At 43.7% G+C, this 27210-nt stretch overlaps 1 protein-coding gene across 1 annotated transcript in view; it reads left to right on the top strand.

The window, feature by feature from the left end:
- Positions 1–7536: 7536 nt before the first annotated feature.
- Positions 7537–27210, top strand: part of chl1b (cell adhesion molecule L1-like b) — a 65378-nt gene continuing 45704 nt past the window's right edge. Inside the window, exon 1 of the mRNA XM_076269334.1 lies at positions 7537–7620. The gene's annotated coding sequence lies outside the window, so the exon portion shown is untranslated. The remainder of the gene's footprint in view (positions 7621–27210) is intronic.

Genomic DNA, 27210 nt, shown 5'->3' with positions numbered 1-27210 from the left:
CAAGTGGCATGGAAAATAGTGGCTTTTTAATGTATGTAAATGTCAATCGAATAACACAGTCTTTATTTTTTCTCCCTGCAACATAAAAGTGATATTATAAGAGACAACAAAATTGGGCACAGGATCTAGCTCGAGCTAGCAAAACATGGAAACAAGGCAAATGACTCTTGTTTGGAGTTTGTCAGGTGTCTTTGGGTCATATTTATTCATTTCTTTGGGTCATATTTATTCATTTTGTAACAACCCTTCAAGCAGCTTTGTCTTCAATGTCTTCCCTTCAGCTTTGTCTTCCCTTCGATGGAAGTACACTTGCTTACTCACTTACTCACACACTTGCTTACTCACATGGATGAAGGCAGACCTCAATCCAGGCACCAGGATAGCAGTCTGTCCTGTTTACTTACATCAAAGACATATAATTGATAACCCACAGAGGTGCTGTGTCTTTGTTGTTATTCTGATGAATTCCAGACTGGAGTTGTGAAAGTGTCAAAATGAACACTATTTCTGCTTTGTGTGTTGAGAAGACTATTGTTTGTGCAGTGAAATTATGTTTTTGCAATATTTTGTTTACAGTGTTTCCATGAGGCTTTGACAATAGTTTAATTTGTCATATGTCAGCAAAGTGGTGTTGAAGTAACAACAACACAAGAGATGGCAGATGTGTGTGTGTGTGTGTGTGTGTGTGTGTGTGTGTGTTTGCATGCGTGTGTGGGGTGTGTGTAGATTACAGAAAAAAATGCAAAAAAAGAAACAGAAAAATTGGTGCTGTTAGCTTGTCATCTGTATTCTATACAGTGCTTGGATAACATCCAGTACATTAAGTTAAGATGAATTGGAAACAGAATGTGTGGAGACACACACACACACACACGCACACACGGACACACACACACACACACGGACACACACACACACACACACACACACACACACACACACACACACGGACACACACACACACACACACACACACACACACACACACACACACACACACACACACTCACACATCTAGAAGAAAGAAATGGAAGCAAACCTAATATAATCTTGGAGAAATGAAAGAAACAACACTATAGCTGCAGCAAAATATGTCATAAAAGAAGAGATACAACCTGAAGCCAGTGAGGTCACTCCACTGATAACAAGAACAACTTTATTTGTTAGTTAATTAGTTTTGTCTTACTTTCTTACATTACTTTTACCATATGTTTAGCTTTGGCAATATTGTACAGTATGTCAGTGTTAGAGTGCAGTGATCCCAGCAGATGCAGAATGTCAGTGTTAGAGTTTAGTGATCCCAGCAGATGCAGAATGCCAGTGTTAGAGTGCAGTGATCCCAGCAGATGCAGGTCTACTGCTGTGTTCTGTACTGCGGAATGTCTGAGCACTGACATCATCCAGTTCTGACTGAGATCTCTCGTCATGGAGACCGACCCTGATGTGCCAGCTCACAGCGATCTGTCACATCACGTGCATCACACCCCATCCTGTCACCACATTCAGACACAAACACAGTCTATGTGAAAAACAAAAAATATATATATTTGTGTCAATGCTGGTCTCACTTCAAACAACTCCATTATCAAATGTATGAAACAGGGTATGTTTTGATTTCTTTAATTGTCTGTTTAGTTATCCTTAATGGCTAATGGGGGGCAGTCAACTCCACCTCAGGGTCAGTGTCTATTGTCTACATCATGTAATTTCATTTATTTGTAACCAAGCCACGGCCTTCCCAAAATTAGCTTTACAAACCTATGACCTTGCCCCGGGGTCAGTTTTTTTCATTGTGACACCTGGGTACTGGGTAGCGTGCTGCTGCTTTTAAATTATACGAGATACTGCTGCCAAGGGTCACAGTGTAGCCTGTCAGTCACTTCCAGTAAATGGCTGCCTGAGACAGGTCTAGGGGGAACCTGTCATACCAAGAGACATGGTGTCACATGTGCTGCTGTCACTTCTGATTTTAGAATAGATATTCTGAATCTATTCTCTCTCTCCCTCTCTCTTTGTCTGCTTCTTGTGTTTATCTTTTGTTACCTTTCCTTGATTTCACTTCACCTTTCTCTGTTCCTGGATCTTTAGGTATCTGCATTTCTTTTCATTCTTGACCAGACTCTCTGTTTCTCCTTCCTATTACCTCTCTTGTCTCTCTTCCTGATTCTCCCCTCCTCCCCTCCCCCTCTCTCTCTCTCTCGTTCCTCTTCTTCACCTTTCTCTCCATGCACCCAATTATATTTATTTTTCTTGGATCACAATGGGGGGAAGAATTCAGACAAAGATCGTTGCAGATCGATTGATAAGCAGGTTGATTTCATTCCTGATTAAATGGGGTCTCTTAGCCTAATTGTATTGATTTTTTCTGCCCTGCTCTTTCGGAAAACCCACTCCACTCCACACTCATGTGTTTGCCGTCCCCTGTGAGCACTGTTTGCCTTGTTACTAAACATGTTGCTCGTTTCTGACGGGTCAAGCAAGCTTGCAATCAAATGTGGCAATGTTCCACACCCCCATGGACCCACGGGAGAAGTTTCATTACCCAATTCTGAAACAGGCCCTTTGCAGTGCTAGAAACAGAGTAGCTGTGCTGTGCTCCAATCTTTACATTTCATCGGGGGAATTGTGTTAGGGTTCTACATGCTGCCTTCAGGGGTTGTGGAGGGTGGGTGGAGCTGTTGATTAAAAATACCCATGCAATGAAGGAAAGGGGGAGGGGGATTTTATGCACTTGTAGACGGAGCCTTTCATATTAGAATGTTTATTGGGCTTGCAGAGCATTTGCACAATAATAAGCTCCAGTGTGCGACATCAGTCAAAGTGAGAGGTGATGCTGTGACATGTGAAGATCTCAGTGCAATTCACTGATGTCTGCTCCCTCCCTAAATGCAATCTGACCAGTATATCTACGCATGAAAAGAGCAGTGATTATTTGCATGATCACACAGCCATTGTGTGGCAATCATCCATTGAGGAATTTAATTATATCATCATCATTTTCTCCACTGGATCGGAGTAGAAAGTACATTGCTCACGGGTGTGCAGAATCACAGAATCTTCATTGTGTACTTTTCACTACAGCACACACAAATAATTTCAAATGTGCACTGGTAAACTGTGACATGTTCTTTTGGAGCCAAACACAAATGTTATCTATAATTTAAATGTTATCTGTAATTTTGTGTGCTAATTTTGTGCTGCTGTTGCGCCAGTGAAAATCATCCACTGATACCTAATTGATGGCTTTTAATTTGACATGTAATTTTGGTGACATTCCATCGCTATGGTAACAGTGGCACATTAGCCATTTCCCCAATCAAACCCCTGCTCAGAGAAGGTGCTCTTTTCTCTCTCATTAGGAGTAAATGATTTCACGAATGCGCACACAATGAAGCTCCTTGCCCCCACAAAGTAATTTCTCTGGGGACAGCATCTACCTAATGCAATGTGCCTGGAGAGAGCATTTTTCTCCGTTCCCTGCAAATCTTAATTACGGACTGAGGCTCCAATGTAATGGCTTTAGCCTCCCTTGTTAAGGCCCTGGGCCATTCAATTCTTCGACATTTGGCATTTTGCTGTCTGTTTGGTTTGTGGGTGACATTTGCTGTGGACTCGGGATAAAATGCTATCTCCACAAGCAGCAGATTAAGTGAGAATTGTGGGAAAAACCCATAATTCAGCTCAGTGTGAGATGTTGTGCTTGTTACAGAAGCAGCCCCAGGCAGCATCATATCTCAATGCAATCCAGACCTGTATGTGTAATATGTCTTACATAGCAGGGGCAGGCAGATTAACCAGTGCTCTGTGATAAAGAGATTTAGCAGAAAAGAAAATGTAGTAAGCCCACTTCACCATGCAAGGGCTGAGCGTGTTCATTTGTCTAACATCTTTTTATCTTTCCAATGAGTTGGAAGGCAAATTTGCAGTGCCTAATTTGTTGAACGGAGCAGTTCAATTGCACAGAAAAGCTATTGTGGCATTCTGGCTTTTATGTGTTTCGCCCTCTCTGTCCTAATTTGTTAAAAACAGTCAGCGGGTTCATCTTCCCTCCCAGGATGTTGTAGTTGTACATCATTCCCCAGAGTCCAAACCTAATATGCCCAGGCAGTGTTGCACATAGAGACATAACAGAAAGAAACAACAGCTAGACCCATAAGCAACATATGCGAATGAAGTGCAATTATGGTATTTGTTTGTTTGTTTGCCGTGTGTGTGTGTGTGTGTGTGTGTGTGTGTGTGTGTGTGTGTGTGTGTGTGTGTGTGTGTGTGTGCGCGCGCGTGTTTGTGTGTGCGTGTGTGTGTGTGTGTGTGTGTGTGTGTGTGTGTGTGTGTGTGTGTTTGTGTGTGTACCTCTGTATGTGTCACTATCTCTCAGCCCCCAGGCCATAAAGGTTATGACAGAGAGGATGTCCTCTCAGAGGGGAACTGTGCTTTTAGGCTGATGAATCAGACGCTGGCTGTGTTTTGTCGCTGCTGGTCAGGGGGACATAAATAGAAGTAAAGTGAGAGATTAGCAGGCGGCGTTGAGGAGGGTCACTGAACCAGACCACTGCTGTTCCGCGACACTGCTTAAAGCCCCCACTTCAAAAGCACCTCATTAAAGAGGGCAGACAACATGTGTAATCTCCATTATATAGAAAGCAAAAACCAATGGCGAAAGAAAATGTCCCTAAAATTGCAATTCTTTATGATACCTGTTTTTTTTCTATAATTGAGATTCTGTATTTTATAAACAAACGATCCAAACAGACTTGACACATGACTTTGATGATGCTTCTAATGCTTAATAACAAAAACATGACCTAGTTCAAGTAGAGTAGCAATCATGTTTTTCTATGACACGGTTGTCTGTTTCTTAGACAACCAATATTTATGCATGCATAAAATTGTGATAAAATTGTTGTGACCAAAAGGTGAACCGGCCCCTTCAGTAACAAACACAATTAACCTCACAAAAAGGTGCCCTGGGTTGCTCCTCCTTGCAAAATCATCTATCTGTATTGGTGATGAAAGTGCACTGGGCACATGGTAAGAAGTACTGGGCAGAAACCAGGCTGCATATTTACTTCCACACCATTTATTCTCATTATACAGCCCTCGGGACATCAATGGAGGACTTTCCCTGCTGAGATAGAGAGAGAGAGAGATTGAGCAAGAGAGAGAGAGAAAGAGATAGAGAGAGAGAGAGAGAAAGGGAGAGAAGAGGGGACGAAAGAGATGGGGAGAGGATGGTGTAAAAAGACAAGTGAGGCAGAGAGGAGGGTGTGGGAGAGAGAGAGAGAGAGAGAGAGGGAGGGAGGGAGAGAGAGAGAGGACACAGAGGAAGAGATGAAATGGAGAAATGGAGAAGGGGAGGGGACTGGTTATATTCAGGCTTGGACTGTGAACTCTGACACCTCCAACAGTGGTACCTACTGTGTATTGGGTAAATGCGGACAGCAGTTGGTCATTCTCTGTCCGGCTGTCTGCCCCCATAGGAAATAATGCCCCCTCATCTTCATACTGAGGCAAAGCAGTGTTTGGGTCTGTCTCCTCACAGTGGAAAAAAATCATCATTAGAGTAGGGCCAGTGAATGATAAACAGCAAACGCATGACAAATTTGAATTTAACCTCGTCAGAAATGCAGTCCAGGAAATATTCAACAGTTAAATCCAGGAAGGAGGCAAAAGCATGATTTCATGCAAGTCAATTTAGATTTAAATTTTACTGTGCTTGCATGGTCCCTGTTTTTTTTTTTTTTTATAATCTTGTTATAATATATCTCTTCCTAGCCAATGCATTTCACGTGGGTTGGATGGTGGACTTAGTGTCTTCTCTCTGTCTCTGCCCCATTGCGTCTGGCACCATCAGCTGTTTACATGTACACATATGAATGGCCACGGGGAGATAAGCATCGTGTAGCCTCAACAGGGAATCTGTGCTTCACGACGCATCATCGCACTGCATCATTGTCCTTTAGCTGCCGGCTCCACTTGGGGGGCCTCGTGGGAGAAATGGAAGAAATGGATTTGATTAACAAAAAGATTAGATGATGCAGGCTTAGAATGGCCTCACTCCATATATCAGTGTCATTTCCTATCTTTAAAAAATCATAAATAATAATGATAATTATAAAGACCTCTTGTGGTAGTTGAGATTTGTTTTACAGCCAAATGTTCCACTCTTGCATCCCTTACTGCCATATATTTCATATCAATGTCATGCAAACTGGCATGTGCCAATATGCTCTTGACCTTACTTACATTTTCAATGAAAAATGTACTTAAGTGGATGCTGCAATAACATTACCCATCGATGTATGAGAAACAACCAGTCATTATAACCATTTTCTTAACAATGAAATTTGAGACAGAGATCTCTATGGCATAGAAGCATCCAGTCTAAAACGGAGACAGGTGTCCCTAGACAGACAATAAATCAATTTGTACCACAGAGTGCTTCATAAAAGGTTCCAATTACATTTGCTGCAATGTGAATGGAATCTTGCAAGCCACTCAATAATGCTGAATTGGTCCAAATTAGATTACTTGATTTAGTTGGTTATTTCCTTCCAAAGTAAGCAGCACATGCTTTGAGAGGTTGGGAACTAAATACAAATCAAAGCAAAATGAACTCTACTCAGTCCTCACTCAACTCAATGTGGCATTACTCCAGTGTATAGAAAAATAAATGCACAATACAAGTGGAGAAAATATATGCCTTATTTATTCAGATTTCTTATGGGAAGAAAACTAATAAACTCTACACTCCCATACAATCCAGGGTCAATAGTTCTTTCTAAATATACCCTCTTTCTCTTAAAACTCTAAAATCTTTAGACCGTCTGTTTATAGTTCCAGCTCTTCTCTTTCAAAGCCAATTTCCACACACCAGAGCTTCTCATTTCCATTCTTAACTAATGCTGAGGTGAAAGGTCCAATTAGATGACGTAAGAGTTCTTTCAGATGTTGTCTAAGGTACTGAAAACCCCAGCTTGGCAAGAGTAGATGGCCTCTCTGTCTATGTCATCCTAATTTGCAGGGAGGTAAAAAATACGATATTGTCTTTCGATGCCTGGTAGAACAGTCTATACTTTGCCATCTTCAACGCACATTACTCACGCAACTAATCGATATCTGACGTCATATAATGTACTCGCAAAACGTGTTGAAAATCCTTTTTTGATAGCCTCCTGCGTAGTTGAGCAAACCTCACTGTGTCTGTCAGCGTTATTTTATTTCTTCATTACTTTTTGTAACACGGTACGCTGCCTCTCGTTCGTCTTCTCAGGCGCCCCTTCCCCCAGCTTCATCCCTATTCCTACCTATTCTGCAAGCGGAATAATGTCCCTGTCATTGGGGGTGTTTTAACCCGGTCACTACGTTGCGAAGTTGTGGAGGGTTTTTTCGGTTGCCATGGATTTCTAAAAGCTATTGACCGCGATTGGGTCTCTGTGAGCGTCTTTGTAGGGGAAAAGCTATTATTTTTTTGAAAAGGGAAAGCGATAGCATCTTGAGGGAACAGTCTCGTGTCATTCCTGTTCCCCTGACCAATTGCTCGCGTGTAGTTCCTCAGTAGTGGAGTTGAGGACCGGCTTCAAACGTAACCTGCCAGAGCAACTGAACAAACTCTGCGGATAGGTAAGCGCATCTGTTCCCGCTCGCAAGTGTTAGCCTACTTCATAAAGTAGCGCAATATTTGTATCTTGTATTTGTTTTTTGTGTCATGTCTTTTGCAAACATATTGCTCCCCCATAACAAACTGGTAGGGACATGTCTGATTGTTGTGAATGTACGTTTTTTTTTAACGTTAAACCAATTCTAACGATGTTCTCTCCCTTTTCGTGCGCAAATGGTGCAGGGCTCTTTCTGAGACTATTTAGTCTATCTTACAGGTTTTTGAGTAAACGATGTTTTAAGAATACTTAAGTTAAATTTTTTTCGTGTAATATTTCAAAACCTTACTTTGATATAGTTCATCAATTGGGCTGTGTGATCAGCTGCAGGTCTATGCAATTTGTTGCATGGCAACTCTGTCCTGACCAGTTTGGTTTCATTTTAGGGTAGTAATGTAGAGGGTGCACCGTGCTATAGCCTATAGCCTGCAATTCGGTGTTAGAATTCACAATGCTGTAATAGGTACTAGATAATGTGATATGTATGCGTATGATGGCGAAAGAGCGCTGATGTTAACATATAGCCTGAGCTCTTATAGGCTAGTCAAAGTTGTCAATCATGGTAAAATGTAAAGCTATTAGCGCGTATTTATTTTAGGCTATTATAAGCACCAGGTGGTTAAAAGTGGCTGCACGCTGGAGCACCATTGCCTCATTCTAAAATAGACAGTTTTCTAATGAGCTTTTGACCTTCAAGTAGTTCACCTCTTTTTTGGCAAGGCTGAGAGAGAATTCCCCACTCATAAAATTTCCATCTAATTTTCTGAGTGCCAGGGATCACAGGACATGAAGAAAAGGTGGTCCGCTTCAGTGATCAATCATAGAACTCTACCACTGTCAGTTTAATGATTTCAAGAGGCTGGTGCAGCAACATAGCATTTCAATATGTATCGACAGTGGACTATTTATCACAAGATATCTGTTTTTAAGTCAGAAGACATTTATTACTGTTGCTTTATGACTCATGAATCACTAGGTCTAGTCACACTGTATGTGGAGTAGGCTAGGTTATTTTCCTTCTTATTTGATTCTTGAGTAATGCTTGTTGATTGTATTGTTTGTAAGTTGGTTTGTAGAACCAACTTCTCAAACAAGTTGCCTTGAATGACCAAACAGCTAACAGATCCAAAAATGAACCACTTGTACTTGCACTGCTTTATACTTCACATCCGTGGAACAAAATAATGTACTAATGGAATATAACATGCATGAAGAAGTAATGTTTCCTAGATTCTGTAGTTGAGCCGCAGACCCTAAATCATATTTAATCTCAATATAAGTCTTAAAATGAAGTCCCCTGGGTTCTTCCTCATGGAATTCATCTATCTACCAGAGTCAGTCTTTCCAGGCCACTAGGGCTCTGTGTGAGAGAAAAAAATAGGTCAAAATCTGTCAGCCCAGGACAAAGAGGAATGGACCCCACTAATGAATCTGGGTACCAGTCTCCACCGAATAGGCTGACCATGGGCTGCCTCTCTAGGAAGGCTTCTCACTGAGATTATCGAGATTTTTAAATCCCAGCGTGCAAAGGAAAGTTTGTGAAATGACATCCGAAAAGTGTTTGTTGTGGTCTGTTACAGCATCCCACACAAAGCTAATATTGAATGTCTGGCACAGTTACGTCATGTGGTTTGGTACATGCACTTAACTGAACCTATCCAGATAGCAGTTCAAGCAGATTATCATATCCACAGAGAAGAGCAATGTGACAGTGTAACTTTCTGACTCATGCACATAGACACAAACACAGACACACACACACACACACACACACACACAGACACACACACACACTCGCGCACACACAATCGCTCACGCACACACACACACACACACACACACACACGCACACACACAAAGAGAAACACCTCTGAACTCATTCAATCATACAAACCCACTTTAGGGACACCTGCGTCCTTGTCAAAAATATGCTAATTTCCTTTTTTCATTTTCGTGCTGTGCACTGAGTACAAAACTAAATCATATCCTCAGAAGCAGATTCAAACTTTGCAAATAATAATGAATTGAAGTGGGGCTTCATTCTCAGATTGCATGAAGCCATTGCACAGGAAATGGAAAATGTAGATGTTGCCCACCAGAGGAAAAGACTGATTACAACTGGGCTATACAGAGTGATACAAACACCTCAGGCAGAAAGAAAACAAACACAGTGAAAGTTAATGAAACCCAAAACACATTCAGGAGGTTTACCTGGGAGTTTTTTTTATATATATTTCACTGTGATTAATTGATAGTCTCTTTAGTAGTTTTGGATTGGAATTGGCATTTGTAGTTTTCAGTTAGTATCCAAAATGTAAGAATCACTGGATAATAGATTCATCTTCAGTCCAGTGAAGCCAGTGACAAAGTATTATGGATGTTTTCTTTGTATTTTGTTATCTCTCTGTCTTGTGTGGATACACACAGCTTAACACTGAGCTTCAGTTAGCGGGGAAGTCTAGACTTTACTGAGAATGTTTGCTGCATAGAGCCCTCCACCACCGAGTTGTAATTGAGCTTCAAGCTGGGTTCCGCCGGTGCAGGCAATGACAGAGATGACTCGTGCTCCTCGTGCTGGAGGCGGGAGTTCAAAGAGGCGAGGATCTACCTGAGACCAAACCCCTTCATGCTAACGCCTACTGGCAGCCACCTTGTGTGTTTTCTGGGGGAATGTTTGGTCACAAAAGTGAAAATCATGCACCCTCACAAGGTGCACACACCATAGAATAGAGAAAGAGACAGAGAGAGAGAGAGAGAGAGAGAGAGAGAGAGAGGATTAGCATTTAGCATGGTCAGCAATGTAAGGGCATTGCGAAATGAACGAAATGAAGAAACAGTCATGGTAGCTAAAAATAGAAATTATGATCATAGACTCTGATTACCTGGATTTCACCTCCATGGCTTACTCACGCTAGAAATGTTAGGGCCACAGGGTTAACGTCATCAATTACAGGCAGTGTTGCATGGGCAATTAATCTGCAAAGCAACACTTAAGGACAAACCCCCTTAAGAAAGGTCAATGTTATCACATATGTTCAGGGGTTTCACTTTCCAGAATGTTCCAGCTGGAAGGAGAATCAACGAAGGTCGGTGTGTTTGGTTGGCTGAGGTCCCCTTTGCACCTGCACTGAATGAGTGGTGTGTGTAGGCAATTTTGTGTTACATAAGGCAGGTTAGTGCATTTACAGGAAAGGGCACAATTCTCCCTCTCTCTCACACAGTGATGGGGGAAATGGTAGATGGTGCTTCTCCTGTTTGCCGCCAGCGATTTTCCCTGTTTTGTAATACACTACTGTGGTAACATCCAGAGAAGAGGTATAGGTAATGATTTTGTGTGTGTGTGTGTGTGTGTGTATTATCACTGAGGCGTGCACAGTTTACCAAATATGCCCTTCTATTATTACTGCGGTGTCAGAATAGCCCTCGGCAACGTGAAAATCCTGATCCTGTTTTCCAATTGGTGCTGGCTTGTTCAACTTGTCCCAGATTAAATGTAGTGCAGAAATCAAATAAATTACACAGGCACGGGGCTTACCCACCTTCCAGCAGAGGGAATAATACCAACACTTGTCACTTGCTAAAAAATAGTATGTTGTTTTCTCTGCATATTACAGTAATAAGTCACCAACCACATAACCGTGGTAGTGACATGGGTTGTACACGCACCTGCATTTGCCTACAGCTGATACCAGCACCAAATTGGCTACTTGTCTCCTGAGTCAGATGTTTGATTTCACATATTGGACCACTCACTAATCCCTGAGAATCAATGGAATTCGATGCAGCTGATGGATGGTTTTGGGAATATCATCTTGTGTCTTCATCAGCTGATAACTCTTGGATATTGACATATTGAATAACATTACGTCAAATGGAAAGCCATTTAAATTACATTTTGTTTTTCAGGAGTAAAGCATAAGACATAAGCATAAGAGCAGGGTTGTAGTGGAGTAAACACAAGTAAACACAGTTTATCCACCTATTTATCCAAATATCAGAAATAGAGTTTATCCAATTCTTTTGTTTATCCACCTCTCAAAAGAGTTTATTCACCAATTGGAACTTTTAACATTCAAAAATCACACTGTATTATCCACATTCACAATATGTACGCTCATCAACAATCCAGGAACCATTTATACCACTGGTATTATTACAAACATTGGACAGTAACCTCCACCATCATCAAACATGTTCTGAATGCCTTTTTTAAAAATCTTGACACCGCATGGCGCAATCCATCTTACCGTGATCACAGAGTAATGTCAGCATCCACAGCCGTGTTCATTGGACAGTGATACTGCATATCAACCACAGCCCCCAACATCCCAACCTAATATGCATCCCCCTACATGTCTTAGCCTAGATTTATTATGCAATCTGTTTATGAAAATCCCTTGGATGAATAATTTAGTTTTAATACGTAATCTATGTAAAGCCGAGTATTGGTCAATAGGGCCAGAGGGATAACGTCCAGACTCGTAGTGGTGTGGCAGTACGATTCTTTATTATCTTAAATGCCACGAGGACGGTCCCCCAGAAGCCGCACAGTGGGATGCATGCACGTGGCATATAAAGCCGTTCCTCATATGTCAGGAAGCTGAAAAAAGACATTCCATAGCTGATATAAGACCCACATAAGGCTGTGAAACATAAACATGACTAATGGGCAGAGAGGAAGATGCAATAAGTGCATCTTTGTCCTGCTCACTGAGAGCGGCGTATTGTGCCTTATGGGCAAGGTTGCAAGGGACGCCCCGAAGCCTTTGTGCAGGGGCGAGAGAAAGGGTGAAGGAGGATAAATGTGACAGCCATGGGGACCTAGAAGTTCATGGCCATGAAAAGGGCCATTGTAGCAAAAGACGTGATATGAAACATGCAAGGGGTTCCCTTTCTTCTCTGCCTCTGCTGTGTAAACAACTGTGTACCATTCACAAACTTCCGAACGCCATTCATCATAGGCGGTGTCCAAAATAGCATCCTGCTGAGCCCTAAAAGTAGTGTAGGCATATGGATTAGTGATGGTGGAGGTGATGCTGTAGCCTGCTGCTTACTAATCAATGTAATATGTACTATAACTTCCACTTTAAGCTCCCCCATAGTCGCCGACGGCATGAGATGTTGCAGACTTTGTCTCACGCGTGTAGAAAGTTATTGCCCTTTAAACTGAAATATGGAGTGTCATCTAACTCCTAAGCAGGCTTGACTGGATGGCCATCAGTGACATTAAACGGCTTCCTGCTGGGCATTAAGTGCAAGGTATATCTGTAACCAGAGACGGAACGTCAGGTTGGTGAAACGGCATTAAGTGTGTCGTTGCCTTAGACTCAACCAGCTGCAGGCCTAGGCAGTCTGGTCCTGTGGGACCTCATTACGCCAGACCCACTCCCTCCGCTGGGTGCAGTAAACGGGGCAGGTGGAAACCCAGCCGACGTAGCCAAGCCGCTATAACTGTAGCCCCCTGTGCATGCATGTAGGATAAGCTAGCGCGCGGAATTACGACGTGTGCTGCCCTGCACTGCATAGAAAGAGGCTGTTTAGTGGCCCCGTAGCAGCCCACAGTCATCAACATAGCTATCCCCAAATGGGGGATCATCACGCTGATCAGCTGCAATCAGAGGGGTAGCACGAGGACAGCATGCTAATTGTTTCGGTCTGCACTCAGAAGCAACAGCGCAGCAGACAAACAACATGACAATTTCGAAGAGGCTCTTCAATTTGTGTTGCATAAGTGTCCATAATCTAGCGCTCTAAGCCAAACACTTGAACTGACCCCTAATGATCCCCATCAAAGATATTAAAAGTAAATTATGTCAACCAATGAGAGAAATTCTGTGTCAATGTTTTCAGTCTGATAACCTCAAAATGGAGGCCTGTGTTTTGTAATCATCAATGTCTGGAAAATCCTCAAGGTTATTTGACTGGCTAAAGAGAGGGGAGAGAACCGGGGTCTTTGTGTCTGTCCTTGGCGCTATGGAGCTTTGCCAGGGGAAAGTGCCAAAATTCACTGATAGCCCAGTTCTTAATGTTCGCCTCCAGAAATGGCAAATTTAGTGTGAGATGGTTGCCAGATTGTGCAGTCTGTGTGCTAGATTACACCCCCCACCCCACCGCCCCTCCCTCCCCCGGAACACCTGCAGCGAGACAGCGACCCTTTGACCTCATTATTTTTCAACTAGTGTGTTTGCTGGTAAATACCCAGAATCCTCACTTAGCCTATTTATTTTTTATGGCCACATGTTTGATTATGGTGTTAGCCACCCACTAGTTCCTGGGGTTTACAGAATGGAGCTCTGGGACTGTAGAAATTTGGATGATGTGTGATCATTCCTGGCAGGGATTCTTTTGAGCACTCCAGTCAAAGACATGTTTTTTCTTCTCTTGTAAATTATTTGGGTGACCTAAAACATTGCCAGCACTGCTATCGATGTAACTTTTTTTAGTTTAGTTTATCTGTTGGATTCCACTGGGAGTGCTTTATTTCAGTCACTGTCAGATTGATTTCAGTGTTGCACTTACTTGAATATCTTTCCTTCATGCTTGCATCACATAGACATTTGGAGGCTTCATTTGGAAACATTTTGTTTTCTAACCTTGGAGGTTAATGGCCCATGAGATACTGTTTTTGTTGGGATGTACAAATCCATACCAAAATGGCAGTCATGCTGAATCTTTTCATTATGTTTATACTCAGGAAAAAATAACCCTTTTTAAGCAAAAGTGCCTGTTTTGCAGGTGTTTTGTTCTGTGTTCCAAATGGACAGATAATGGGACATAAATTAGGGACTCTCAGTGGTGAATGCTGTTTAATTGCATTACCTAATCAGGGCTGCGCAGGATGCTGTGAACACTACGCCACACTGACTAAATGTAGGTGATGCGAGTTGGCTAAATCCTTGTTTTAGCATGTGTGTGAAACAGTAGAGGGGGGTGGGGATGTCCAATAGATTTGTGAGTTTGACAGGATTGCTACATTAAGTATGGATTCATGATGACATTATGGTAAATTACTGTTTACTCTACAATTAACATTACACTGTCAGATGAAAGATTAATTATCCATCATGCTGTAGTTGGAGAAAGCTGCTCCCCTCACACAACTGACCCATTCATAAATAATATGTAGTTTTCCATATACTAAATTATATTAGTGTGCACCCAAAATCTTTTGGAAGATGAGACCAGGGCCGGTTCTCCCTATACGCACACTACGCAAGTTGCGCAAGTTAATGAAGGCCCCCTTCCCTGTCTCTCCTGGAGTTAAGCTATAGTGACAGACAAGTATACAGTTATAGCGACAGTGCTTTACATTAAGAAGATGAACATGAAACCGAATTACCATTCAGGGCATGAAAAACGGAAGAAACGTCACGAGAATGGCGAACAGCGGGAACAGCAGTCGGGTAAACTTGCGTTCGTTCCATGGTTTGATGTCAACATGAATCTCTCCAACATCCATCTCTGTTGCTGGCCTAGCCTAGGCCTACCTAACGGGGACGTGAATCCCCTGATCTGTCTGAAAGTTGTGAAATATAATCGCATATGCCGTTTTTTTTAATGCGGGCGACTGGCATTAAAAATAACCGCATCTTTAAAATGCGTTCATAATAACGTGCAGCTCGGTTAGCAGTTTTTCAGCAGAAACATGCAAGGACCCATCTAAACTAATAGGTGATTTCACTCTTCCCATACATTTTAAAATAACTAAATTGTTTTACAATATTTCAGTCAACTTTAGTTATAGATAGGCAACAACTGAACGTATGCAAATTGGAAAGTAGCCTGTATTAACTTTGATTCGCTGTGCTGCATGGACAATATGCACATCGTAAATTAGGCCTATATGAAGTATTAAAATGATTGTTTAAAATAGTCTACGTTTGAAGAAATATTGAAATAATATATAAGAGAATCAGGGGAGCCAGTTCATAACTTATGTCTTTGGCAAGTAGCCTACAGACACACAGGTGAAGAACAGTCAGTCAGTAAGCTACTAGCACAACCAGACCCTTACAAAAAAAAAAAAACTGCATTACTTCAAGTGTCAAACTGCAGATTTCTGAGTATGAAAACTGCAGTTTTGGAGAAAATATTTGCAGCTCTTATGCAGGGAATGCAGTATTTTAGAGGCAAAAAACTGCAGGTATTTTTTGCAAGGGGATATGTACAGCAAGCATCAAAAGCAAACAGCCCAGACTATATAAACACTATATTTGGTAACTTCCATAGACATCCAAAATGGGGTGGGATGATTGTATTGGGAGCACTGAGGTGTCAGATGATACTATAAAAAAAATGGTTACATTTTGGCGCTCAGAGTTCAGGTAGGAGGGCCCCTTAGCAGGATTTTGCTTAGGGCCCCATGGAGGTCTGAACCGGCACTGGATGAGACAATCTAATAGGGTAAACAAACCTTGTCATGAGCTAAGGCTGCCCTTGATACTTAATTTTTTAATTACATACACATCCAGGATCCCATATTTTTTAATTCAAAATAACATGCATCATTTCAGTGGGATTGTCTGACCGAGTTTAAATCAGTTGAGCCCTTGCGAGAGACAAGGAGACTAGTCAGTTTCAATAATAACGTATTTGCTGTTTGCTGTGTACTATGGCTGTCTGAAAAAGGTGCATACTGTACAAAGAAGGCTATAACAATCCCTAAGGTTACAATCAGATATAGCACTATAGCTATAATATCCAAAATGATTGAAAGACTTGGAAGTGGTCAGATGTTTTGTGATATTCTTGTATTTTTTACTGGCCCACAACTCAACTCCAGTCCATGAGTATTCCATGAGTACTGTCCATTACAGTAACACTGGCAGTGTGGATGGACCGCTGGGTTTAGTAGAGTGTTCGTCTGTTCCAGACTGTAACTATAGTTTCATCGTCATGCACTCCCTGGCAAAGTTCCAGGTGTATGGGACACTGTTATGTAAATGTATAGGTATTAACCACAAATGACTTAGATTCGTTGTTATTGCTAGTGTTGTAGAGGAAGGCAATCAGAGATTATGGATAGATGAATGACAGAATGCATATGTGACTGACTATTTTGTGGCTGTGTGTGCGCGTGTGTGTTTGTGTGTGTGTGCGTGTGCTTGTGCGTGTGCGTGTGTGTGTGCGTGGGTGTGTGTGTGTGTGTGTGTGTGCGTGTGCGAGTGTGTGCGTGTGCGTGTGTGTGTGTGTTTGTGTGTGTGTGTGTGTGTGTGTGTGTGTGTGTTTGTGTGTGTGTGTGTGTGTGTGTGTGTGTGTGTGTGTGTGTGTGTGTGTGTGTGTATAGTTTCACATTCATCCGCATTTACTCTTGAACTTGTTGTCTAATTGCCATGTGTCATAGTCCAAGAGGACATGAAATCTTCTGAGAACAGAAAGGAGCTCTGTTTTATGCAGCACCATCTTAGTCATGATGCCGGTAAGTTTTTAGTCAGAGGCTAGCCTACAGACAGTGGAAATGAACCCTCACTACCCTAGGAAAAATGAATCAGATACACAGGGATGTAGGGATGCTAGGGATGTAACGATTACCGGTATAATGGAAAACCGCGATAAAAATGTTGACGATAACAATTACTGTTTTCATTTCAAACATCATGATTATCACTGTTGATTACCGCGGTGTGGAAACCGTGTGTTTAATCCTTCCCAGCTTCATCCGAGCCTGCTTTTGACATACATTAGGCCTGGTACAATGAAACAAAACTGGTACCCTTCTGATTCTGTTATCTACTTGATGGATTTAACTGTGATTCGGATTTGGCTACACCTGCTTTTAAAAGGTGGGACATTTTCACTGCAAAATGTGCACTGTATCATGTAGCCACTATGGAATGGATTTAATGTGGACACGCACATAAAAACACTTCACGTTATCAGGAGAATACCGTAGCCTAAAGTTTTATTTTGAATACTTACTTCGGTCTCATCAGGAGAATACCGTAGCCTAAAGTTTTATTTTGAATACTTACTTTGGTCTCATCAGGAGAATACCGTAGCCTAAAGTTTTATTTTGAATACTTACTTTGGTCTCATCAGGAGAATACCGTAGCCTAAAGTTTTATTTTGAATACTTACTTTGGTCTCATCAGGAGAATACCGTAGCCTAAAGTTTTATTTTGAACACTTACTTTGGTCTCACTCAATGGATCCATATAACAGAAATAGCAAACTCCAAGTCATATATTTTGTAATATAATAAATGCTGTCACACTTTTTGAAACTATTTTAGCTTGTGTAGGCCTATTAGTGCTTTCTGAACATATTGAACACACTTTTAAATATCCGCGATAATACCGAAAACCGTGATAATTTTGGTCACTATAACCGTGAGGTTAAATTTTCATACTGTTACATCCCTAAACACAGCGTTGGGGATTTAAGATACATGTCTGTTCAGGGTAATATCCAGAAAGTCAGTTTTAGGACAGTCCTATTTTAAATGGAATAAGCCTTGATGTAAATCCTATCTCCTATGACACTTTTAGTGTCGAGTTGAGACTCGAAGCGAAGTCGTGTCAGACTCACCAGGATCCTGCTTTGTGACGGGATCCAAGGCTGAGCATGGCAGTTCATCTGCCTCTGATGCGTCCCAGTCATTGTTCTCTGTCTCTCTCTCTCTATCTCCATGTGTACGTCGTAATAAAACAATTTTACAGCCTATTTTGTCACACTCAGCACAATAGGCTGTGGCAGTTGATGGAAGTGGAATCTGCTGTGACTGGCAGGCATTGTGGTCTCATCAAGTCTTCTGAAAAACATTTTTAGCGGTGGCTCATTATGAAGCATTAACAAAATAGCTGGGGAAGAAAAAAACAAAACAAAACAAAACAAGCAAAGTATGTTCCATGAAAAAGAAAACAAAGGATGAGTAGGCTAGCCTGCAGTGCATTAGGGGCTGTTCTGACATGAGTGTCACAGGTCTGGCTCTGTCAAGGGTTCACGCACAAATTGGGAAGGGCAGGTGTGGTGTGATTGTTATTGTTTTTCTTTTCTTTTTTTTTGGTCCGTGCTTGTAGAGCTGCCACCATGCCCGAGTAATTGGGGCATGGTGTTGTCCGTCAAATGAGAGGAGTCGCGCGAGGTCCTCCAGTGAACAGTTATGGGCCATCAGGTTTGATGGACAGTTATTACTTCACGGCAGCTCAGTGAACCTTAGGATTTTCCCTCCTCTTCGTGGAAAAGGAGCCAATCTGAGAAGGGGGCTTTTTCCTGCTTAAAGTTTCTAGTCCTCTGTAATTCCATCTGTTTTGTCTTTCTTTCCCTCGTTCCCCCCTGTTTCAGTTGAGCTGGTTTCCATTGGCAACCAGTGCCACCTGGGACTTGGGGAGGAACTAGTGGAGTGTGAGACGCCTGTGGCATTGGCATACATGCGGTAGTAGTCTCACAGAGACTCTGCCTCTCCTGTGTGTGTGTGTAGGTGTGTATCTGTGGTCACAGTGTATGGTCTGTCTGTGTGCATGTGTGTGTGTGTGTGTGTGTGTGTGTGTGTGTGTATGTGTTTATTGTTTGTGTGTGTGTGTGTGTGTGTATGTGTCTGTGTCTGACATTGTTCATTCTAGCGCTCCACTCACCCCATCATCAGTTCAGCGAGGTGTGTAGAGTGGATGGAGAGACTCCACCCTTACCCCCCCCCCCCCTTTCCTCCTCCTCCCCTCCACCTCTTGTCGAGTACCTCTTAGCTGCGGGACCCCATGTTGCATGATGACCTCAGCCTGTATCAGTGACCCGCCAGCTAAAGACCCAGAAGAGCTTGAGGGGGGCACACTCATGTCCCCCCCTGCCAGTCCGTATCTAATGTCATTACGGCCTCTCTAAGGCACCTCTCAGTACACCGCCCCCCCACCCTCCACCCATCAAACCCCATCCCTTTTGGCTTGCCTCAGAAGCAGGAATCGGCCCCTTGTTCTACCCCCTGCCGATGCCACCTATGGCGTGAGAGGATCTGGGACTGTGGTCCCGAGTGCCAGCGCACCCCTATTAACCCCCCACATTCCTCCTGTCCCTTTATGCCAGCGTATGAAGGGCACTCGGGCAGCCTCTTCTCCTATTCATCCCTGCATTCCTCCCACCCCGACATAGACATGGTTTGCTGGCCCCGAAAAAGGCCTTTCATTTGGGCTTGTGCTCTCGAACAGTGGCCACACTGTTGGACTCAAATACATAACCTTCATGGCACAGCCCCCTTTGGAAGAAATATACACTGCCTTGGCACTGCCCCTCAACCCCCATAATATTCCAAACCAAGACATAAACAAGTGCATACCCCATCATAGTGGCCACCACATGGTTACGTCAATTAGCATTCAAATATTTATTTTTAGGCTTTTAGCTGCTTCCATTCACTTCTGTTGGTTTACACTTGTCAAATCATACTGCCGAATTAATGCCCCTCTTGAGTAAATGTTTACACATCTTTTGTCCTTGCTGATAGAGTGTCATCATCACATTGTTCATGCCCAGTGTGTGTTGTGCATTTTGCAAAACAATTTAAAAGGACTTGAAAACAGAAACAACAGATTTTCCTTTTTGTTGCGCCTCACTCTCCTGGCTGCTTGGTAAATAATAGATACGATTTGGCAGATTTGGGGGGATGCCGTCGTTCATGAGATCCCAACAGAGAGCGTCGGCGAGCGTTGGCAGTGAAGTCACGTCGGTCTACCTGTCTCGACTCTCTGATGTGGAGATGATGGCGCAGCGTGAGGAGGCGTTTGCTAGCCTAGCGCTAGCGCTGCATGCTAAAGGGGTCTTTTTTTCCTCTCCAGCCCCTGCACCAGCAGTTCTGAGACTAGAGAAGGGGGGGAAGGGGATGGAGGAGGATCTGTTCTCTCCTCAGTGCTGTGCAGGCATGTAGCAAGCCTACATTTCCCCACTGAGCGCTTCTCAACAGCTTGCGCTCTCGATCTGCACCGTGTTGAGTAAGAGGTGGGGGTGGATGGAGAATCAATGACTGATTTATGGAGGCTTGCCTTGCTGTCACTTTCAATGGAGCACAGGCGGAGAGAGGTGGGGGGAAGAGGTACAAAGGCGTTTGGTGCGCCGTTTGTGTGTGTGTGTGTGTGTGTGTGTGCGATTGTGTCCATGTCTGTGTGTGTGTGTGTGTGTGTGTGTGTGTGTGTGTGTGAGTGTGTGTGTGTGTGTGTGTGGGTGGGTGTGTGTGTGGGTGGATGTGTGTTGTCTCATGGGTTTAAGTATCCGGGCGCCACAGCTCTCATGCTCACCCAAGTGGAGCTCCTCTTTCCCCAAACACTGTTCATCTATATTTACCTCAGATGTGTTGCAGCGTGCAAAACATTCGCACCTTTGAAGCAGAAAACACAAATGTGTGCAGCGGTGTGATCCCTTATCTGGCCCTTATCTGTGCCATCACTGCTGAACCCTTCCAGTTTTGTGCGCACCACATAAAAAAGAAGAAAAAGAAAACAGCACACAGCCCATCAGGCAGAAATGGATGAGAGCTTCACGCACTGCCTGGGGGGAGGTGGCTGCATCCCTGGTGAAACTACTGGGTCAGCGCCGACTCCTACACAGCAGCTGCTCGGTGCACCGTGAAACAGGCGTGAACCAGGCGTGAACCAGGCGTGAACCAGGCGTGGTGCTGGCGTGGTGCCGGCATGGAGGAGGAGGTGGATGAGGTGGAGGTGCTAGTACTAGCAGCCCAGGCTGGGCTGAGGGGGGACGGGTTTATGGTTGGTTGTGGGGGTGTGTGTGGGTTTGTGTGTGTGTGTGCGTCTGTGTGTGTGTGTGGGTGTGTGTGTGTGTGTGTGTGTGTGTGTGTGTGTGTGTGTGTGTGTGAGTGAGTGCGTATGTGTGTGTGTATGTGTGTGTGTGTGTGTGTGTGCTGCATGAACACCATCTCCATAGCAGTCATTAGAGTGTGTGCGTCACAGGCGGATGGACTGGTAACTGGAATGGTGATGGCATGTTTCTGCCGCCTCGGCAACTTTTCATCAGGCGCATCGGAGAATAGTCCTAGAGGGAAAATAAATAAATAATAAAATGGCTCACTCCGTTAATGGCTATGGGACATCTCCACTGCACACCAAGCAACCTTCAAGTCTTTCAGTTCCTTGTGTAAGGAACAGCCCCTTGCATCCTACCAAACCACACCAACCCCCCTGCTGAGCCTGAGCTTCCAATGAGCTAATGTCCTCTCCTCTCCTCTCCCTCTCCTCTCCTCTCCTCTCCTCTCCTCTCTCCTCTCCTCTCCTCTTCTCTCTCCTCTCCTCTCCTCTCCTCTTCTCTCTCCTCTCCTCTCCTCTCCTCTCCTTTCCTCTCCTCTCCCTCTCCTCTCCTCTCCTCTCCTCTCTCCTCTCCTCTCCTCTCCTCTCCTCTCCTCTCCTCTCCTCTTCTCTCTCCTCTCCTCTCCTCTCTCCTGTCCTCTTCTCACCTGTCCTCTCCTCTCCTCTCCTCTCATCTCTCCTGTCCTCTCCTCTCCTGTCTTCTCCTCTCCTCAGCCTCTTCCTCCCTCCAGGCATCTAATCGGAGCTTTAGTCCTCATTTATCTTCATTTACAGTGCAGAGAAGATGAGCTTGTTTGCAATATTACGAATTGAACTGTGGAGGAGGGGCTGTGGCAGTGGGCTGCTGCTGCTGCTGCTGCTGCTTCGGTCTGCTTGGGTTTGGTTAGCTTTGTTGCTCTTTTTTTAGTTGGTTGATTGGGGGATGGGATGTGGAAGAATGCAATGCTCATGAGCTCTCCCCAGACTCCTAATTATTTCTTCTAAGGATTTCTTCTTGGATCTATTGTATCGACTCCAGTAAGAAGGCAAAAATATTTGTTTTTCGTTTTATTTTTTATTATTTGATTATGTTTTAATGGTTCCAGGCACTGATGTGATGGGAACTAATTTCATTAGAGTGACGAACCATTACCTGCCATTGATCAGAAGTGCGTTGAAAAATCTGTTTTGAAAATCAATGGCGTTTCTAAAGCAACACGCATTAATCAGCTTTATTTCAGCTGAACTCCTCTGTACGGGTCATTGTAGCATGCTTCGGATGTGCACTACTTTGCACTGCATCCATGAGGAGAATATGGATTTTCTTTGCTCCTGTGAGCCAACCATGGGATTTGCGGGGGGGGGCGGTAGGGGGTTGGGTGGGAGCCTGCGGTCATTGCGCTCTTTGACTAGAACGCGAGTCCCGCCTCCAAATGGTCAGTCGGCAAATCAATACCCATTCCATTTAACACTTTACTGCTCAGGAAGAAAGGAGGCCATTCCATTTTCCTACCTCATCACCGAAAGGCTCATCATCAGCCCATTTTATCATTCTTTCACTGTCTATTTGTTTTGTTTGAAATCTCTGCTTCCTTGACAGGGCTCTACAGTAAAGTACCTAAACTAAAGTACCAGTATAGTGTTTCAGCAGGAGGAGAGTTTGGTTCCAAAATGCTATATCTCTGTTTTTAAAAACATTCAAAAGTCATGCTATTTAATTGTGTATTTCAGGTAATATCAATCAAATTGTAGTTGACTTGTTTTGATTGAGTAAAGATATACAGTATCAGATAACAATACCAATTACAGTTCTACTGAAATTACTTGGAAAACACAATAGAAAAAAATATTTATGAAAATTCCTTAAAATGGTGGACATAGCGTTTTGGAACCAAACTCTATTGTTAGCTCACAATATCATAGTTGTGATTGCAAGCAAGTGTTGTCATTATGGATGCTAAGGAACTACAGCTGTGCTGTACTTACCATTTGGGCATTCCGCCTTTCAGTCTTTGATGGCAAATTTCTATCTTTAATCAGTCATTTTGCAATATCTGCGAGCCCTGAGAAACATAACTCCTTCGAAGATGAGAGAGAGAGTAGATTTATGAACTTCTTAAGTGCTTCCCCTTTGGCTCTGTGTAGAGGCATGAGCGTTGTCACCTAATGTGTGCGCAAGATTAAGACAAACGACCCTAAGTGATCAAATAAACTACAGCCATTCCTCTCCATGTGGCTCTGGCATCCCATCGTGTGCCAGGGACTTCCCTTTGGCTGACCATGAATCACCTGTGTGCCTGAGTCTGTCTCATTATTTGCTGTCATGTGGGCAGACATTAATTATGATGGGGCCTCTGGCCCTCCGCACTGGCCTTACCTGATGCAGATCAATAGTTTTATCTCTGAGGAGACACAGTGGGGTTTGACCCATGCACATCATGATGGCTACGTATGTGTGTGTGTGTGTGTGTGTGTGTGTGTATGTGTGTGTGTGTATGTGTGTGTTTTCTGTAGGGAGCCGATGCTGTGATCTTAATGGTGTTGCCCTATGGAGTGACAGTGTGTTATCTCATTAAAAAACAAAATTAAAGTATATTCCGCTGGTTCCGCTCTGTTGAGCGCTTTTTGAGTGGGGCGCCTGTCTCTCTCTCTCTGTGTGTGTGTGTGTGTGTGTGTGTGTGTGTGAGTGTGTGTGTGTATAAGTGCACGCACCGTGCACACGTTGACAGGAGGCAGTGTTCATCTGTCTCCATGCGAGCAGCAAGCTCTGCAGTTTCTCATTACCTCTTATCTGTACCTCCGCAGCAAGCGTTGTGTCCAGCACAGTTTGTGTATCTCTCCACTGTAGGGGCCTGCCATACAGTCTCACTCTCTCTCCAACTCTGCCCGACTATCAATTATTCAAGTGCACAAGCACCAGAGTGGGGCTTTGGGGCCAAAACAGAAATAAAGAAGGAAAAGAGAGAGAAATGAGCGGGGGGGGGGGGGGGTAAAGTGGGGCAACATTTCGAATCACACCATCAGTGTTGAGGGGTTTTAATGCTGGGGTGGGCAAGTCTGCAGGGTTTAGATTTTAGATGTCTATTCAGAGGTTCCCCCCGCGTCTGTCCACCAGTTGCCTAGCCTGTCCGCTCCGTCAAACTGGGAGCCCTGCTAGATCGCGTTTTAATCTTCTTATAGGGGGGTGGGGGTGGTTTGAGCCAGATCTGCACCCCTGCCAACATGACTAAATGGAACGTGTCCAGAGCTAAATGGATCAAGGCTCTTTTTACGGGCTCTCAGATGAGAGCGAATCTGGTTCATGTTTGTTTTGATCAGTTCTCCTTTTCATCTTTCCTCTCTCGTTCTGAGCCTGAGACACTCATGAAAGACAAGCACTCTTTTTGTGTCATCTGAAGCAAATCAATAATGGATAAAGCCATTTGCTGTGTCGGACCGTCTACTTTATTTCTCTAGAATCCTAAAGATTATATATGTTTTAGAGAAATAAAAAAGCATGTGTTAAATGCGTGATAATCCAGCCAGGATCAGAGAGAGAGAGAGAGAGAGAGTATTAGAGAGGAGTGGGTTGAGGGCATGGCCCTAACTGCCCAGTGGTCCAACTGCGGCCACAGCTTGAGCTCCCCATCTGAGATCATTGGCAGTGGCAGGTGTCACGAGAGCCGCTGACAAGCAGACACAAACCAGAGATTGCAGTCTGCTTATTACAACCTCCACCCCATCCACTTCAGCGCCCCCTAAAAATGCATTAGCATTAAATCCATTAAGTACATCTGTGTGAGACTGCACTTTTTTTTCCTTCTTTCGAGCATGGTGTGAAAATGAGAGATAATACGTTTCAGATTGAAGTTCAAACAGATGCAGTGAGAGGGGATTCGTGCTGTAAGTCCTCTCTCTGCAGAAAGCCCTGCTTTGGATATCCTCGCTTTTTTTTCCCCATCTGTTAACCTCTGATCCTGAAATGCAGGTTTAACCCCACATCCTGTGTTGTGCGATGGCAGCCATTCCAACAGGATTGTCCATTACTAATTAATCCGCACAAGCAAAGCCAGCTCTGTGGACTGTGATATTTCAGCCATGGTCAGGCATGTGTATTGGCAGGTGAATATGTATGAATACCGCTGCTTTATTTATTTGGGATTTTCCATTCAATCGGCTGCAAAAAAACAAGTCGTTTTGTAGAGTTTATTTACAGAGGACAAAAGCAGAAGATTGTTTCCCCCCCTTATCGAATGGTTCCCCCTCCAAGGTGCGCTTTCAGTACAAATCGCCCAATTATTTCCACTTTCGTCCGCCTTTCAGTCAAGAGTTTCTATGGTGTGCAGTGAGAGGCCCACTGGCGTCTGTGCTTCAAAGTCTCACACCGCTTGCATTCTAATCATCTCTAGGTGGAGCATTTGCAAGTTTATTTGTGAGGGGAGAGAGAAAGTGAGAGGGATTGGGAGAAAAAAAAGTTATTTTGCCCCCATAACTTTTAAGACCCCATTTCCACGGAAACCAGAACAATCTCCTAGGGAACTGCTCTCACTGATGGAAAAGGGAGGAGTGCATAACTCACTCAATTAGCGACAGGGGGAGAAAGGGAGCGGGATCTCCAAGGAAAACTCACTTTTACTGTCAAACTTTGCCTCCTTTTTCAATCGCAATGTTAATATGACCGAAACCGAGCGATCCCCTAAACCCCCCACCCGCATTTAATGGAGTCTTTCAGGGTGGTACAGGAAGAGGAACAAACATGTGCATTCAGCTGCTTCCAAAATGCTAATGCCCCTGGCTCTTAACACTTTTTATTGGAGTTCCCATGTCACGACATTGCACAGAGTGGCCTGATGGCAGCTTCGTGCCTTGCGGAAAGCACCAGTGCGGTTTCAGCACGCAAGAGTCCAAAAACAAGACCCCCCTCGCCGGCAGGGAAGAGAGGAAAAGAAAGAGAGAGAGAGAGAGAGCGGTGACATGCCCCTCAAAGACTGGAGAGAGCATTATGTATGCAGGCACATACACGGACTGCATACATACACACTTAGGAACACGCAGACCTACATACACACAGACATGCTGCATGGCAGGAGAACTCCTAAGCCATTGTTTTATTAGGATATCTCCTCATCTCATTATGGGACTTAATTATTTCTAATCCAACAGCGATGAATTATTCAATAACACAGCGAGTATATTGATAATCTCCTTGCTTTCATAAATGGGCCTTGAATGGTATAGAGATGAATGTTTATATATGCATGTCCTGCTTTAGAGAGACATAAAAAAAAACGTAGGTTAGCAGAATGGGATTGCTGCTCATAACATTGACATTTGCGAGATAATGCATCCTTTTCTTCAGGGACCTGCAAACCGGTGCTTTATCTGCTTGGCAGTGCCGTAGCGGTGCATCTCTGGTCTCTGTCGCTATAACAACCTTGGCTCCTGTCTGCGCTCTGTGGCCATCTGCATGGCTCAGGGACTGGAGTGGGGGTAAACGAAACAGGTGCTTTTGTTATGACTCCCGGCGAAACGCCGCGGATGGAGCCGGATTCCTGTTTCTCCCCTGTTTTCCCCCTTTTGTCTTAGTACTGTATGTTGTTCTCTCTGTCTCTCTCTCTCGCTCTCGCTCTCTCTCTGTCTCTCTCTCACACACACACACAGACACAGTGCGCAAGAGGAGTAATGCCATGCAAGTTAATAAGTGAGCAAGAGGGTCCAGTCGCGGCAGGCCAAGTAAAAGTAATTACTTCCTTATCTGAAGAGAGGCCAGGCTGTAACTGCTTTTGGCTTTGGAGAGGGGTGGGGGCGGGCTCGGAATTCAGGATCACAGAAAGAGTGTCCCAAATTCACCGGTA

This window comes from Alosa pseudoharengus, unplaced genomic scaffold (genome assembly GCF_046254945.1).
Source record: "Alosa pseudoharengus isolate Yale_2024_CS ecotype anadromous, Long Island Sound unplaced genomic scaffold, YU_APseudo_1.1 YU_APseudo_1.1_scf_5, whole genome shotgun sequence".
Taxonomy (NCBI): Eukaryota; Metazoa; Chordata; class Actinopteri; order Clupeiformes; family Clupeidae; genus Alosa; species Alosa pseudoharengus.
Note: the sequence above shows the minus strand (reverse complement) of the source record. Positions and strands in the feature narration are given on the sequence as shown.